This window comes from Anas acuta, chromosome 1, assembly GCF_963932015.1.
Source record: "Anas acuta chromosome 1, bAnaAcu1.1, whole genome shotgun sequence".
Lineage (NCBI taxonomy): Eukaryota > Metazoa > Chordata > Aves > Anseriformes > Anatidae > Anas > Anas acuta.
Genome location: NC_088979.1, coordinates 174,651,058 through 174,666,164, shown reverse-complemented (window position 1 = coordinate 174,666,164; position 15,107 = coordinate 174,651,058). Strand labels below are relative to the sequence as shown.

The 15,107-nt window shown below is 38.5% G+C and overlaps 1 protein-coding gene across 1 annotated transcript in view; it reads left to right on the top strand.

Annotated features, from left to right (window-relative positions):
* The window catches only part of CNTN1 (contactin 1), a 249,365-nt gene that overhangs the window by 72,772 nt on the left and 161,486 nt on the right, over nucleotides 1–15,107 (top strand). The gene's annotated exons all lie outside the window — the stretch shown is intronic.

The window sequence follows — 15,107 nt, the reverse complement described above, 5'->3', positions numbered from 1 at the left end:
AAGTAAGAAAATGAACAAGAGACATTTTAATACAAATTTGGAAACAGTTTTCAGAACAAGCTCGAAGTGAAATCCACTCTCCTGTAATAGGACGGGACCAGAGGAAGTCATGGCTCGTAATGACAAAACACACTTTGTTGGCTTAGGGTTACTTAGTGCTGACATTTTAAATTTTGGCATCTTTTACCTTCTCTAACATCATTAGATTATGCTGTTGGACAAAGAAAACATGAGTGTAGGGTAGTGCTGTGATGAATCCTGAAAGTACATACCTCCAACCCGAATCCTTTTGGGAGTCTGAACCTTGGTGATATATTGACAGATGTTTCTGTTGGGCATTTGTATAGTACTGAAGCCAGCGGATCTATACAATATGTACAAATAACACTAATTCTCCTTACGTGTTGCTTTTTTTATTTTGTGAAATACCTTCTTGCTTTTCTATTTCACACACTGCTCCAGTTAACTTTACTATAATGAAAAAATTTGTGTGGGTGACACATGACACGACTTTCATAGCAGTTCTGCCCTCTGCACTTATAAGTACTTAGAAATACACCTTATTCTATCTTTGTCTGCCTTGTCCATGGGACAGGTGTTTGAGGGACAGATCGTTCATTCCTGAATCCTGTTTCTCATCTGAGATGAAGTCCATCAAATCTCACGCCTCTGTTTGAGAAAGGTGTGGCCAGCCTTGTTGCAGTGTTGCTCGCACTCAGTTGTTCCATGTACATGTCGTCAGACCTTCCTTACCAGCAACCCCGTAATTGGCTCGGTGCATGCTGTTACTCTTATTAAAGCACAACCATTCCTGTGCTTATTGTTCTGAACAAACGAGCTTGTGATCCCAGGAGCAGCTGGATATACCTGGTGCTTTTTGTCTTCACTCAGAATGGCCACCATCTCCTGCTGTTTCTAATTTATAACTGCCATCAGTATAGATGAATATTACCTTTATTCTGTGGCTGAAAAAGAAGCAAAATGAAGGATGAAAGTTCTTATAGAGGAGTGGGAGGTGGAAATGAAGGATCCTGCACTCCACTGGAGGTGGAAATGAAGGATCCTTCACCTCAGGGCACCTACCTCCTGGTCCCTCAGGTCACGGTGCAGGCCTGGGTTGCTGCGGCATGCCTGCAGGTCAGGTGCAGTGTCTGGTGTGTGGGTTCCTTTGGGTGCTTTTCCCCAGGGAAGGAAGCAGCTGGGATTACGTGGCTGGTCTCCTTCAGGGCTCTTCCCTCAGCCTGCAGAGAGGGAGCAGGCCGTGTGGTAAGCATACCGCTTGGGTGGCCGGCTTTTTGACAGAGTCATGTAAGGCAGCAGAGCAGCTGGGGGAGGGCAGCACAGCCGTAATGCGGCATCATCGCAGCCTGCCTTTTGCTTTGTGACCTGATGGGATCAGACAGCCTCCTGTAGGACCTGCCAGGCGTCTGTGCCAGGCTCAGACCCGGAGAAGTTCGGAGCTGTGCTGAGCTGTGGCAGCGGATTGCTGTCTGGTGGGGCTCACTGGCTGGCTGCAGGCAGTGTGAGGTGCCCGACGAGCACCTTGGCCGCAGGCTGAGGCAGAGATGTGACTCAGTGATATGACTAGGCAGGTTGGCCCTCATCTGTTCAAAGGGAAAGTTGAGAGACAAGTATATTGTCTGGTGGGTATTCAGCAAGAGTTATGGGGCTGTGCTCTGTTTTGTTAATCGCTGCATCAGCCGTAGAATCTCATCCAACAGAGCTTTTTGAAGGATGCTATCAGCTAATAAAATATCCAAAGGGAATGCTTTCAATATACCTGTGTTACTATGGTGTAGTGTGGTCTCTTTCTTTTAAAATCAAGAAGTGTAATGTCTGAGAAGTATGAAAGAATTAGATCTGTGTGCAGATGTAACCATTGCTTCACACAAAACACTTCTTGACAATCTTGCAGAATTCAATTTGAATATGCTCAAATGAGTAGAAGCAGTTTGAATCAACATTTTCCTGGAAAGGCCTTCACAGGATGCATTCTGCTTATTATACATTAATTTCTATATCTGTGCAGCTGCCTTTTATATAATAAGCATTATATTTATATTACTGAATTATTTGAAGAGCGATGCTCTTAGTAAGGCACAAACAAAGTACAAAGGCCGGTCTGTTTTCCACATAGTAGATTGTTGTTGAAGAGTTTGTGCCAGCCAGTACAGAGAGTGCAATCGTGTCTTACTCCTCTGAAGAGTGATGAATTACTCAACTGCCTCAGCTCCTGCTGCTCTACATTCTTGCCCTTGAATTGCATTGTTGAAGTGGCCTGCTACTCCTCACTGAAAAGAGAATATTCTTCTACTGCAACTGGCAGAAATATAAATGTATAGCACTGTCTTCATGGAAGGTCTTCACCTGTGAGCTGTTTTGGATCTGTACCAGCTTTTCCAACAGTGTAGTTAATTGTGCCCTTTTTTTATTATTATTTTTTTTATTTTTTTTAGGAAAACGGATTTTTTAACAGCTCATTTTCAGCAAATGGCACTATGCATAGCAGTGTCTATTGAAACTCCTGTGAATCTGTTCTGGCCATTGAAACATTTCGATACTCCACATAATTTATCTTGCCATTTTTCTATTCAGAAAATTTCATCTAATGCTGTCATTTCCTCTGTTGGTTGATACAATAGGGACTGGAAAAGACAAGATATTTCCAACTAAGATCACTTGATACAAGTGTATTCCTGTCTTCAAGTCATTTTACTGTGAAGTAAGTAGCACTATGGGCCTTGTACAATCAATCTTCTTAAAATGTTTGTGTCTGCAGATAAGCAGGTGTTTTAACATGGTTTCCACTGCAGTTTCTTAACATGCCTCAGTACTGTTGCAATTCAGGGTTGACCCCATTGGGGTTAAATATGACTGATGTGCTACTGAAAGGCACCTGCTGAGTGCCACTGCCACTGGCAATGAATCCCTTTGATTTTTGTAGGAATGATATTGAACCATATATGTAGCTATAGAGAAGCATTGGATAGAATCATTATCAAAGCAGCAGTAATTACAGAGAGTCCAGCATACACGTCTTAATCAGGGGAGTGCAGAGAAGTCTTTTCTAGGCTGGGTTACAAAAACTGATACCTCAGAGGAAACAAAGTACCTGGAATGACAGACTGTATGCAAGTCCCTGAAATAATCTATAGCCCTTCATTTGTGAAGGGAAAATAAGCTGGTGTCTTGCTCAGAGGAAGAACTTGTCAGATAAACATAATTTGTTGTAGATAAGGAGATGGATCTCTGCAGATGATCAGAAGTTTCTCTTGTTAACCTCTCATCACTCTGTGCTCCCTAGGCAGAGCCAGCTGAAGAAAGATGATCCAAATGTTTTACCAACTTCTAGTGTTAATGATGGGGTTGCTTAACAGATATAACCTCTTATTCTTGAGGAAGGAAGGATCTGTGTTTGGCACTTACATCAGAGATGTGTTGAAACCTATTTGAATCAAGGCAAGAATTTAAGGCAGTTATTTCAATGTGTTGCCAACATTTCCAAATAAATAAGAAGAGATTCGTATGGCTGAAAATGGAGACACCAGAGAAGTTATTTTTTGCGTCAACATTGAGGGGCATCCCAGTGCTGTCTCCTGCAACAGAGAAACAAAATCAAACCCAAATTGATAGTTTCTTATTAATCTTACAAAGGGGTAGTCTCATCTCTTTCACTGTATCTGTAGCCAAAGATCAGGATATTATGCATTACCACATTAAATGTCTATAATAAAGATGCTTTCCCTGTTGCATTAAGGTATTCATTTTTCTTAATTTTCCCATCTGCTTTTTCTTCTGATGCATGGATTTGGAGCACAAAGTATAAATTAGTTGTGTAGCTGGAAAGGAGCAAACCCACAGAAGCTATTCTTTTAGAATAATCCAGAAGTTTTTTATTTTGTTGAACTACAGCTGTTTCCCTTTATCCTTTTTTTAGCTAAGCCCATAATACTTTAGTAGTAGGCTGGGCTCCACATCCTGTGGAGTGCATGTGGTATGTACCAAATGGCCTTGCAGGACTCAAACATTTTAGATATGTGTGTTTTTCATTAAAAAGAGACTAACTGTGCAAAATTGCTTGCTAGAGTTTCCTAGAATTTTACAAAACAGTATTTATTTGTGGATTTTAAGGCACAAAAGCCATCCCTAAGCAACACAAACCACAATACTTTGCCCAGTAATTTTTGCAGATACAGACTTTGATTTGAACGGCATGTTTTTTTTTAATGACATCTCAGTAAGATGCTCTAGTTGTTGATTCTTGCACTACGAAAAATGCTCATTAACTATACAGGGACTCTAGGTGAAGAGATCAGAGATTAAAATTTACACTACAGACTTTAAAAAATGATGTTAGATGAATCCCAATCTGTGTTAAAATATATTAAAAAAATAAACATTAAAACATTATTGATAATATGAAAACTATTTTTGTCTGCAGGTGCTTGTGGAACATGCTGTTTTATCTTAGCATCCTTTTGTATAAACCAATAGGATGAAGTTTTTGATATCGTGCCTGAGGCAAATTTCAAGAATGTGACTCTCTTATGTCTCTAAATATTCTTTAGTCTTTAGCATCCTCTGGAGGTGTTGAACCAAGTACCAAATGCAGAATACTAGTAATGACTTCACTAACGTCATGTACTGGTCCTAATTATACCAAATACAAAGACAGCTTCCATATAATTCTGAGGATAATTATATATTAGTATGTAATTCTCCTCCTTGTGTCTCCAGGTATGACAGTCACTATTTGTGCTAAAACTTGACACCAAAAGCATATGTTCAGCTAATTTCCTGATCCTCATTCAGTTTCCTTCAGGACATTTTTGTGATATAGCTCTCAATTTTATGAGACACATTAGCACATTTTTTTGTGCTAATTCTTTAAAATAGTACCTTTCTAAAATGAAGAAAGTTTAGCAGAAACATATCTCTTAGTAACTGGTTAAAATTTCATCCAAATATGTATTATAAATGATTTGCTAAGGCCCACCTGATAAAGTGTAACAGTTGCTGTTACAAGTGCTCTTCTACTCTGTGCCAGTGCCTCATCACTCCCTGAGTAAAGAATTTCTTCCTAAATCTAATCTAAATCTACGCTAGTTTAGTTTGAAGCATTTCCCCTTGTTCTGTCACCACACTCCCTGACAGAATCCCTCTCCATCTCTCCTGCAGGCCCCCTTTAGGCACCAGCAGGCTGCTGTAAGGTCTCCCTCAAGCCTTCTCTTCTCCACGCTGAACAACCCCAGCTCCCTTAGCTTGTCCCCATAGCAAAAGTGCTCCAGCCCTCTGATCCATCCTTGTGGCCCTCCTCTGGACTCGTTTTAATACTTCTATGTCCTTCTTGTGCTGGGGGCCCCAGAGATGAGGATTTTGGTGGTGACTGCTGCAAATTAGATTAGGGATCACTGTGCTGCTACTGAAGTAAGCCAGAAAAATCTAATATTAGTAGGAAAAATAATGTTACAAGTTCAGCTTCTGGATACCCATCAGGAGAGAGGCCATCTGCTGTCTGCTCTTTGCTGTTCTCATGGTGGGAAGAACTGTGTTGGTAGCTGATGGGAAAAGAGGTGACTGTGTTTTGGCAGCAGTCAGGTCAGCTGCTACTTAATGAGTCAAAAAGGCGTTTTTTTCATCTGTAGGTGAGACTTGCATTAGATGGATTTTCTGATGTTCTTAATGGTCCACATCATCTAACTCTAAAGCTGGACACACTTCTCATCTCAGTAGTGGCAAAGAAAATCTGTTTAGCCAAAGAAATGTTGTTAGCAGTTGTCTTTTCACTGCAGAAGCATGAGGGTCGGTGGCATGCAGGGAAAGCTTGCTTTTACCAGAAACAACTTCATTTTGAAACTTAAATTTATTTTTAAAACTGTCAAACATAGATATTCAAAGTATGAAATGGTTCAGGATGATTTATGTATACTGCTTTCAGGGGAAGACATCTAGATGGTGCAAGTATTTCCCATCTCCATTTTTCTCTTGGGGATTTTTTCTTCTTGCTCCTCCTTTCCATAGCCTCCAGTTTTTCTTAGCCTTTTTTTTTTTTTTTTTTTTTTTATTCTCTTGCTATTTCATTCCTTTTGGAGTAATTACGTCCACTGCAATCCAGTGGTCATTAACCTCACATGAGAAACAGGATTTTAGCCAGGATCTTTATTGTCTTTCCAGCTAGCTTCTTAGGCTTGGTTAAGAAGGAAAAAAAGAGGCCTTTTTTCAGGAAAGCTCTTTTACCACATCTGCCTCTTACAGTTTTTATGGATTCCTACCAGCCTGTTCATAACCGTAGCAAAAAGTGCCTAGCTCAGTAATCCTATAACCAGGGAGTAATCTTCCTGTGCAAATGACTTGAGCAAAGCTGTGGTGATGGCAGGCCCACTATTTACCACATCTCTTGACTAGGTCAGCATAGGAAAAAGAGACAATGGCAGCAAATTTCCACAGTCCATATTGCTTTGTAAAAATGTTCCTCCTTCTGTTTTGTGACAGAACTTGAGGATGAAAATATTCCTCTAAATGAAAATATTCTTCTGTAGCCACAATGCACGTTTGAGTCAATAAAAGATTTAATCTTAATTTAAACAGTAATAGAAAACATACGCTGGAAAAGTGGTGTATGTTTCATTTTATGGGATTTCATTTTTAGGGGATTCAGCTTTATTTGTCATTTAAATATATTATGAAGCTTAAACTTACACAAAAACCGTGGCCTATGGTTGGAGTCTACCTATAGCTTAAGCTATTGAACTGTGCTCCCATTTTCTAGCTGTGCCCATGTGTTGTTCATATTCTGTGTAGAAGTGTATGTGTGTGCACTTTTCTTTCTGGGCTTCATGAAAGGGTTTTTCTGGGCTTTCCTTTTATCAGTTTCTGTAGTATAATTCAACCAGTTAGTATTGGACCAAAGCTTCTCCTTGTGTGGAGAAGTCCTTGAGAAGTAGAAGATATGTCACTGAGATTTCAGGCCTACTGTCAATAAATAAATAAAAAAATAAGTAAAATCAGGTATTAAAGTACCACATTGACTTAGGTGATTTGGTGAGTTACTTCACTACAGATAACCAGTTCTCTCAAAAATTGTTCGGAGAATTATATTTAAGGTGTGAGAAACAACCTGTGTGTTTCTGAGCTATCTTCCTCTTTTACTCTATAAAATGATGGAAAAATAAACTTTTTAAAGTAAGTGATGTTTTTGCAGGTCGGGAGTGTAAAATTGGTGTTGGTTCTGTGAGCATCATCTTTATCACAACCTCTCTTTTGACAGGAGACTTTAATTTAGCTTTGTACGTTCATTTCATGAAAGGAATTTGCATGTAATAGCCAAAGTGCATCTGGGAAATTGTGACAGGAGCAATCACACAGTGAGTAACTTTATGGGAAAAACAAGCAGCTCATTCCCAGCAGTATTGCTCAACTTTGAATGATGCCTTTCAGAGAAGGACTGGGCCAGGGAACATGGAAATGCCCCATGAGAGGTGCTGGGAGGAGAATAGTGTTGGAGGGCTTCTGGAGAGAGGTTTTCCCTGACTGTGTGCCAAACAAAGTAGACAAGGAGAGCTGTCTGGCCAAAGTGCTGAGGTCAAACCCTGGACCTCGGGGGTATAACTAAGGATGGAATAAGCTTTCAAGTGGGGTATAATAGGGAAATATTTCCTCTGGATTTTAAACATGAAGATTTCAGACATTTGTGATTCAAGACCAAAGCAGTCCACCTTTGGGGAACACATGAAAAAGACAACATCCTTATCTTAGGATGAATAAGATAGGAATCCTGTTTGGCCTTTACTTTCCATGCAGACTAAAACTTAACTTGTTTATATTCATGATAAAATTTAAGAACGTAGTGAAAGCCATGAAGAGACTATAGAGTAACTAATAACATGGGTCTCTTAGTTGGCTTCTGAGCTGCTGATATTCTTTGGTCTCTGTTGTGCCCATACATATCTATGTAGAAGCAGCACTCAATTTTTATGCAAACTGCCGAGTCCCAGAAGCATGTGAACATTAGAAGCTCACAAAATGATAAGAATCTAATCACCCACATAGACTGGTTCCGATTTAGATGAGGGTCTAGAGTTATATACATATATATTTATATATCAGTACAATTCAAATACTTTATTTTTGGGCTTCATTTCATGCTTTGTGTATAGTTATATATAATACATGTACGTGTATGTAAAAAAAAAAAAAAAAGTATGTAAGTTATATATATAATTCAAAATACAGAACCACAGAATCATAGAATGGGTTGGGTTTGAAGGTACCTTAGAGACCACCGAGCTCCAATCCCCCTGCCATGGGCAGGGACACCTCCCACCAGACCAGGTTGCCCAAAGCCCCATCCAGCCTGGCCTTGAACACCTCCAGGGATGGGGCATACACAGATCCTCTGGGCAATCTTTTCCAGTGTCTCACCGCTCCCTGAGTAATGGATTTCTTCCTTATATCTAATCTAAATCTCTATTCTTTAATTTGAAGCCATTACTCCTTGTCCTGTCACCACATTCCCTGACAAAGAGTCCCTTCTCAGCTTTCCTGGAGACCCCCTTTAGGCACTGGAAGGCCACTATCAGGTCTCCCTGGAGCGTTCTCTTCTCAACTCCAACTCCAACTTCCCCAGCCTGTATTCATAGGAAAGGTGCTCCAGCCCTTTGATGATCTTTGTGGCCCTCCTCTGGACTCGTTCTAATATTTCCATGTCCTTCTTTTGCTGGGGGCCTCAGAGCTGAACAGTCATTCTAAAATTTGCTTTCAATATATTTTAATTATATTGAGCCAGGTATTTATGTTACATACATCAATAAATTTGATAAGCTGTTAAACTTTTCATAGACATGTTGTCAGCACCATTAATGCAATGTAGCTTTAATTCAGTGTAACTTTTTAGCTTGTTTCCTAAGGAAACAAGGATTATGCAGTCACTTTCTGTCTGTCAGTCTGCTTTGTAGTTTGAACTGCTGTTCTAGCTCCTGCAACATGGGAAGGAAGTATGCCAATCTTGAAGATAATTAAGTTCTTACAAGTTTCAATATATCTGTAGCTAAGTAAAGAGGGAAAATCCAAATCAGTGTCCTACCGAGTGGAAAGCTGTTATATATTCTCTTTGGCAGCAATCAATATATACATACCTCCAGGCTAAGCACAGCAGGTGCTGTCTCCTGCCCAGAAGAGATGTCAGAAAGTATATGTGGTGAGAAGAGAGGCTGAAATTATTTTGGTTAAGGGGTGTGAGTGAGCTGGGATTCAAATCTGTAGGAAATCATGTTTCGTTTCTGTCAGTTACAGAACAACTCAAAATCTTTTTTTCAGTTCACCATTCATATTTCCGTTTCAAGTAATGTAATTACCGAATTCACCAAATACGCAGTTTTAGAGATAAAACGCCTCTGAGATGAGAATGAGTGGGATATTGAGAGTCTTTGTACAGTATGCTTAACACAGCTAAAGCTATTTTGCTTCATACTTTATCTTTACAATTATTAGCTATGAGCCATTTTTTGGTTTTGTTCTCTGACACTAGTCTGACTTGCAGCTTCAGAAATCTTTTTCATTGGTCTTTAAACAGATTTGCATTAGTGCTCACTGAAATAAGTGAAGCATGTCACTCTAGAAGACCATTTCCAAAAAATCAGATTTCACTATGCAGTCACACAGTGTTTAAATATTTAGCTATTAGTACTATTCTAAGAACTAATAATTTACGTTTGTATTTCCATTAATATCAATATATTTATTTACAGTATAGTAACGAAAGGGTTTAGTACTGTGAATAGTTTGAATAGTTTCTAAGAACATGCAAAGAATAAAATTAGTTCAGAAGTCTTGCTTTTATAAAACATTGAGCATGAAGCTGAGATAAACAAAGAACAATGAAAAAGAAAAATCAAATAATGTGCCTTCTACAGGCTGGAAATCTGCAATGTGGTCAGCATAAGTGTATATATGTGTATAAAGTTTCACTTATCCTTTAAAATAATACTTAAAAATAAGTAATGTGGTATCAGAATTACAAAATAAATAATTTAAAATTAGCAAAAGTAAACCTATTTTACTTCATAAATTATTTATGGGAGTCATCACTGCAGTATATTATATCTAAAAAGGTTAATAAAATTCCAGAGGACATTCAACGAATATTCTCTTGGAGAGGCTGAGAGTGATGCATTTATTTGTGTTTTAGGGCATGAGCTTGGAGAAGGGTGGGGACAGAGGCGTTCATTAAGAATATCCAAATGCTTTCCTGTTCAGTCTCCTACTTGCTGCTGTGAAATAGGAGATTGAAGTAGGTGAAGCTAAATTCTGGATGCCTGCAGGACGAGTGCCATCACCCTATAATGCTGATCTTGGGATATTTGTGCACTCCAACAGCCCTTATCTCCTAGTCTTTTATGTTAGTGGATCTCATTAAATACCGCACAGCTTCTTCTCAGGCTTCATTTGAAAGGAAACTGGTGCACATTGAGAAGAGAGGGGAGAGGGGAGCAGAAGAGAAAGGATTTTCCATATTATGTGGTGCGGATATTAAATAACCATATTCCAGCTACATCCAGATTTGAGATGAGACCTGGATGATATCTCCTATGTGTCATCTAATTGCTGCAACACTTGTCTTTTGTTACACCCATTCTGTCCTCATCTCTTGCTTCCCTGCTCTATTCCTTTATAGCTTGCATTGCATGAGCCAGCCTCTGCAGTACCATGGCATGGTAGAGGGTCTGATATGTTTGTGCCCCCAGTTCAGACATCAGAAGGACTGTTAGGTATAAGGCTGGGTACAGTTCTACTCCTGCTGGTGTTAGAGCTGTTAGAGCTACCTGAGTATCTCTGCACAATCCTGCACACATGGCATACAGATAGACTTTATAAAATAAACTGTCACCCTATTTTTCTCTGTAAAGTGTTTGCTCCAGGTTTGGGAGCATGCAGAAGTGCATATAGTTAATGAAATATTCTTAAGTGGCGTCATGGGGATTTTTTGCTCATTCTTATGTTTGGTTTTTGAAACCTCTAAGGATTAACCTTCAGCCTGAATGAGTCAGGCAATCCATTTAAGTCCCACCAGCAGTGCACTCTCCTTTCAGTAACTCAAATATAATCTGTTTTAATACAGTTAATGATATTTCAGTCATTTTTTTCTGGTACTGAGTTGTACTTAATAGAGTCAAAACATCAGGCAACACATAAATGATAAAATGGCCCTTACATCTTCCCTCATTTTTTTTTGAGTCCATCATATAATACTCTTTTGTTTTCATTGTCTTGCATGCTCCTTCAGATAAACAGCAGACAGGAGAAGGAGGTATGATTTGAGATTAAATTTTATAGGTATTTAATGTTGAAACCCACAGGTATTACTTTAGGAATGCTAATAATTTGAGCATAAAGATAATCTTCAAGGTTAATTAAAAGATACTTTGTATAAATGTGCAGTGGGTGTAGAAAAGGGAAACGGGTGTCTGTCAGTATGGCTGTGTGCTCTGGGGTAGGATGTGGTGTTCATTGGCATTTCAGGGAGAAGAGAGGTAAGAACCTGTGCTAAGAATATGGTAGGTTACAATATAAAAGTATCTAGAATGTGGACAGAATATTTGAAATATGATTTATGTGAAAATCATTGTTTTGTTTTATTCTGCATTGTTCTGAATTCATTTGGAAGGAAAAATCTCTGCATTGTGGAAGTAACAGATAAGTAGTGTAGACAGGTTTTATTATCAGTTGCTGGTGACGAGTTTGCTGGATCAATATATGTAAAATGAAATACTTCAAATATCTGTACAGATTAAAAAAACTGTTCTGAAATAAGAACAAAACCAAAAAATTAAAAGGAGAACATGATCAGATGTAGAATGAAAAGACAGCAGATGATTCATATTGTTATCAAAAACTGCTGAAGATCAATTTATTTGTGTTGTTCAGAATTCATTCTGCTGCAGCCTAACCTTGTTTAATTATATTCCAGAAAGTCAAAGAAACTCTTCCTTGACCACTAATGTTTTTATGATTAGTGGAAGAAAATAGAGGAAGATATATGCTTCCATAAAGCCTTGTCTGCGTTTCATGCTGAATACCATTTTTTATTTTATTTATTTTATTTATTTATTTTTTAATATTCAGTGAACTGAAGAAAGTCTTTGGTAAAAACAGAACATATTTCCCTAAGGGATTCTAAAGAGGGGCACTGCTTCTTTCAGGCAGATGAGTAGATAACTTTTGGGAGTCCAGACAAGCTGTGACATCTCACAGCCATAGAGAGAGCCTCTCTTCATCAGGTAAGATAAAAGGGAGTGGAGCCAGATGCAATCCTCTCCAGAAAGATTACAGAATCTGGGCAGTTTTTGTCCATAACTACTATGACGAGCTCCTATCTGCACAGACAAAAATCACACAAATGAACAATAAAATGTGTTCCTGTATTTATTCCTTTTCTTCTGAAAATTACAACTGAACACCTATATACCTAGCCTAAGCCTGTCCCTTTGGACAAAAAACCTGCTTAGATTCTGTGATCTTTCTGGAAGGGATTCTGCCTGCATCCAGCTCTGTTCTCTTTTATCTTACTGAAGAATATGAACAAAGAAGAAAACGCATTGCAAATTCAGATGAGGAAGACCAGGTTCAGGTCAAACACTTGAACTTTGGCCTTCCATACCAGATATCAATTTTGTGATCATCTGTATTTTTTTATATATTGGGTTTAAATGTGCTTGGGTCTGCAATGTTTTTTTTTCCCCCAAATCAGTTTCTATAAGAGGTCTTACATTTACTTGGGAGTCTCCCAGGGGAAAGCAGCCCCTTGGAGAATGTCTGATAATGGCATAGCATTGAGGCAAACTTCTGGCAGGATTTCATGGATTACTCTTATAATGCTTCTAGTTGATCTTCCCATTACAGGCTTAAAAAGCCAAGATTATCTTAACTTAGGCATGTCAGTCCTGTTTGAATCCAGGCCGTAATATTTTCATGATGAAAATTAACATTTTTAAGTGCTTTGCTGGATCAGGGCCCAGATGATTGTTACCTCTTTCAAATTAGTGCTTTAAAGCTTCCTTAATCATAATAATAAGGGAATTTTACCAATAATTATTAATGAATAGTATTACTCTGAAAATTCCCCTATGAATCTAACTGCATACAGGAATTAGAGCATTAGTTCCAGTATTTCAAAAATGTACTTTAGCAATCTTAATGCAATTTATTTACTTTCTTGCCCACTGATAATACATTTCTTTTATTACTGTTTCTGTTAAGGACAAATCCGTTGTGACTAGAAGGTCACATTAGATAATGACATTTCCAAACTGTCTGTGTTGAGAAAAAGAAGACAACACAATCTGAGTCGATTTTTGAAAATTAACTTTTAACGAGGTAAAATCTCTTCATTTTTAAATCTAGGGAGAAAAGCAGCAGCAACTGAGAAGTTAGAGACCTGAGAAAGGACCTTGGATCTAGATCTTTGTGTCAGTAAATAAGAGAATTTTAATACAAGGATGACTTTAGTAAGTGACAAAACCAAACCCTGGACAATTTGGCAAGCTTTTCCTAATTTTCTGTAAGCATTTCTTCACCTATTAGAGTTGAAGGGTAGCACTAAGGCCGCTGATGTATAGACTGAAGTGGGCAGAGAGTAGGAAACCATGGAAATCAGAGGTGCTACAAGATTTTTATTTGTATTTTTTGCATCAGAATATTAGAATCTGAATTTTTACAGGAAAGATCAGGGAAGTGACTTGATTTCATTGAAGGGTGAAGGCTGCCACAGAGCTTTTTATATTGTATGAGCTATTTTTATATTTTTATACTATTTTTATACTGTATGAGCTATTTATATTGCTGTATGTACAGACAGGTTTTTCAAGCATTCTGTAACAATTAGCATTATAGGTACTTTTCAGCAACCTTGCATCATTGTACAGAGTATCAAAGACTCTTCAGTTTCTCTGGTGTTTTTGTTCTTTGGTTTTCCTCCTGTTGTAACAAATAAAATCATGGTCTGTACCCTCTTTCTGACAAGTCCAACACTGCAGAACACTTTGATACTGTATATTGATTTCCTCTAATATCACTTTCATGCTTCTTCTCTTGGTGAGACTAACTATATATCAACCTTAACAAGCCATCAAGCATGCTTATTTCTAAGGGACGTTCCTTAGTAACAAAGAGATGGACTGAGAAGTCGGAGGCTTTTTTTGTAATGTGTGTGTAATGTATATGATGAGCTTATGTTTGTTTAGAAAATGGAGGTAATAGCTTTATCTTTTTCCTATGTAACAGCATACTCAAATGTACCAGAAGGGATTTGTAAGATAGGTTTCATTAGGACACAAATCAATAAACTGGAACAGGTATATCACTAAATAGGAAAAAAACGCAGGTGGAACACATTAAAGTAAAAGGATTAAGATAAAAGCCTTTGAAAAGAAAGCCTTGCCTTTGTGTGAGCCTTGCAAAGCTAGCTCTTTCCTCCAGAGTTGCTTGTAAGGTGGAGCAAAATGCATACAGTCCCTTCCAGTAGTCCCTACTTTTGTAACCACTGAGGGTTTGCAGATCTGCCCCTTACTGTGAGCAAGTCCCTGATCCTCTCAGGGGGTTCCTGCATAACCCAGAGCTATCGGGTCCAGCTTCCTGCACCCTTCCTACCAGGTAAGGTCTCACAGACCTGACAAGCTGCTTCTGGGTTGGTGAAACCCTGGGAGAGAGATGTCCCTGGGTGCACAGAGGGCACCATGTCATCTAACTCAGCTTGGGAAGCCACAGTTAAAGTCATGCTTTTTTTTTTTTTTTTTTTTTTTTTTTTTTATAAACGTTGCATTCATTGGTATCTCAACTTGTGTTTATGGTGATAGCAGATGTCTTTGAATGTCTCTGTGATGAACATAACTAATTACTAAGAAACAGAAACTTGAACAACAGTGCAGGCTTGCTGGAATTAATAGAAACCGCCTATGTCCTTAAGACGGGATTGGAACCTGTAGGTAAAACGGGATTTTTCAAACCTTGACCAGAGTTTATAAGCTTGCATAGGTCATTTAAATGTCACTAATTTGTACTCTGTGCTTTGTGCAGCATAGCAGCAATTTTATTTTATATTAGGAAATGAGATG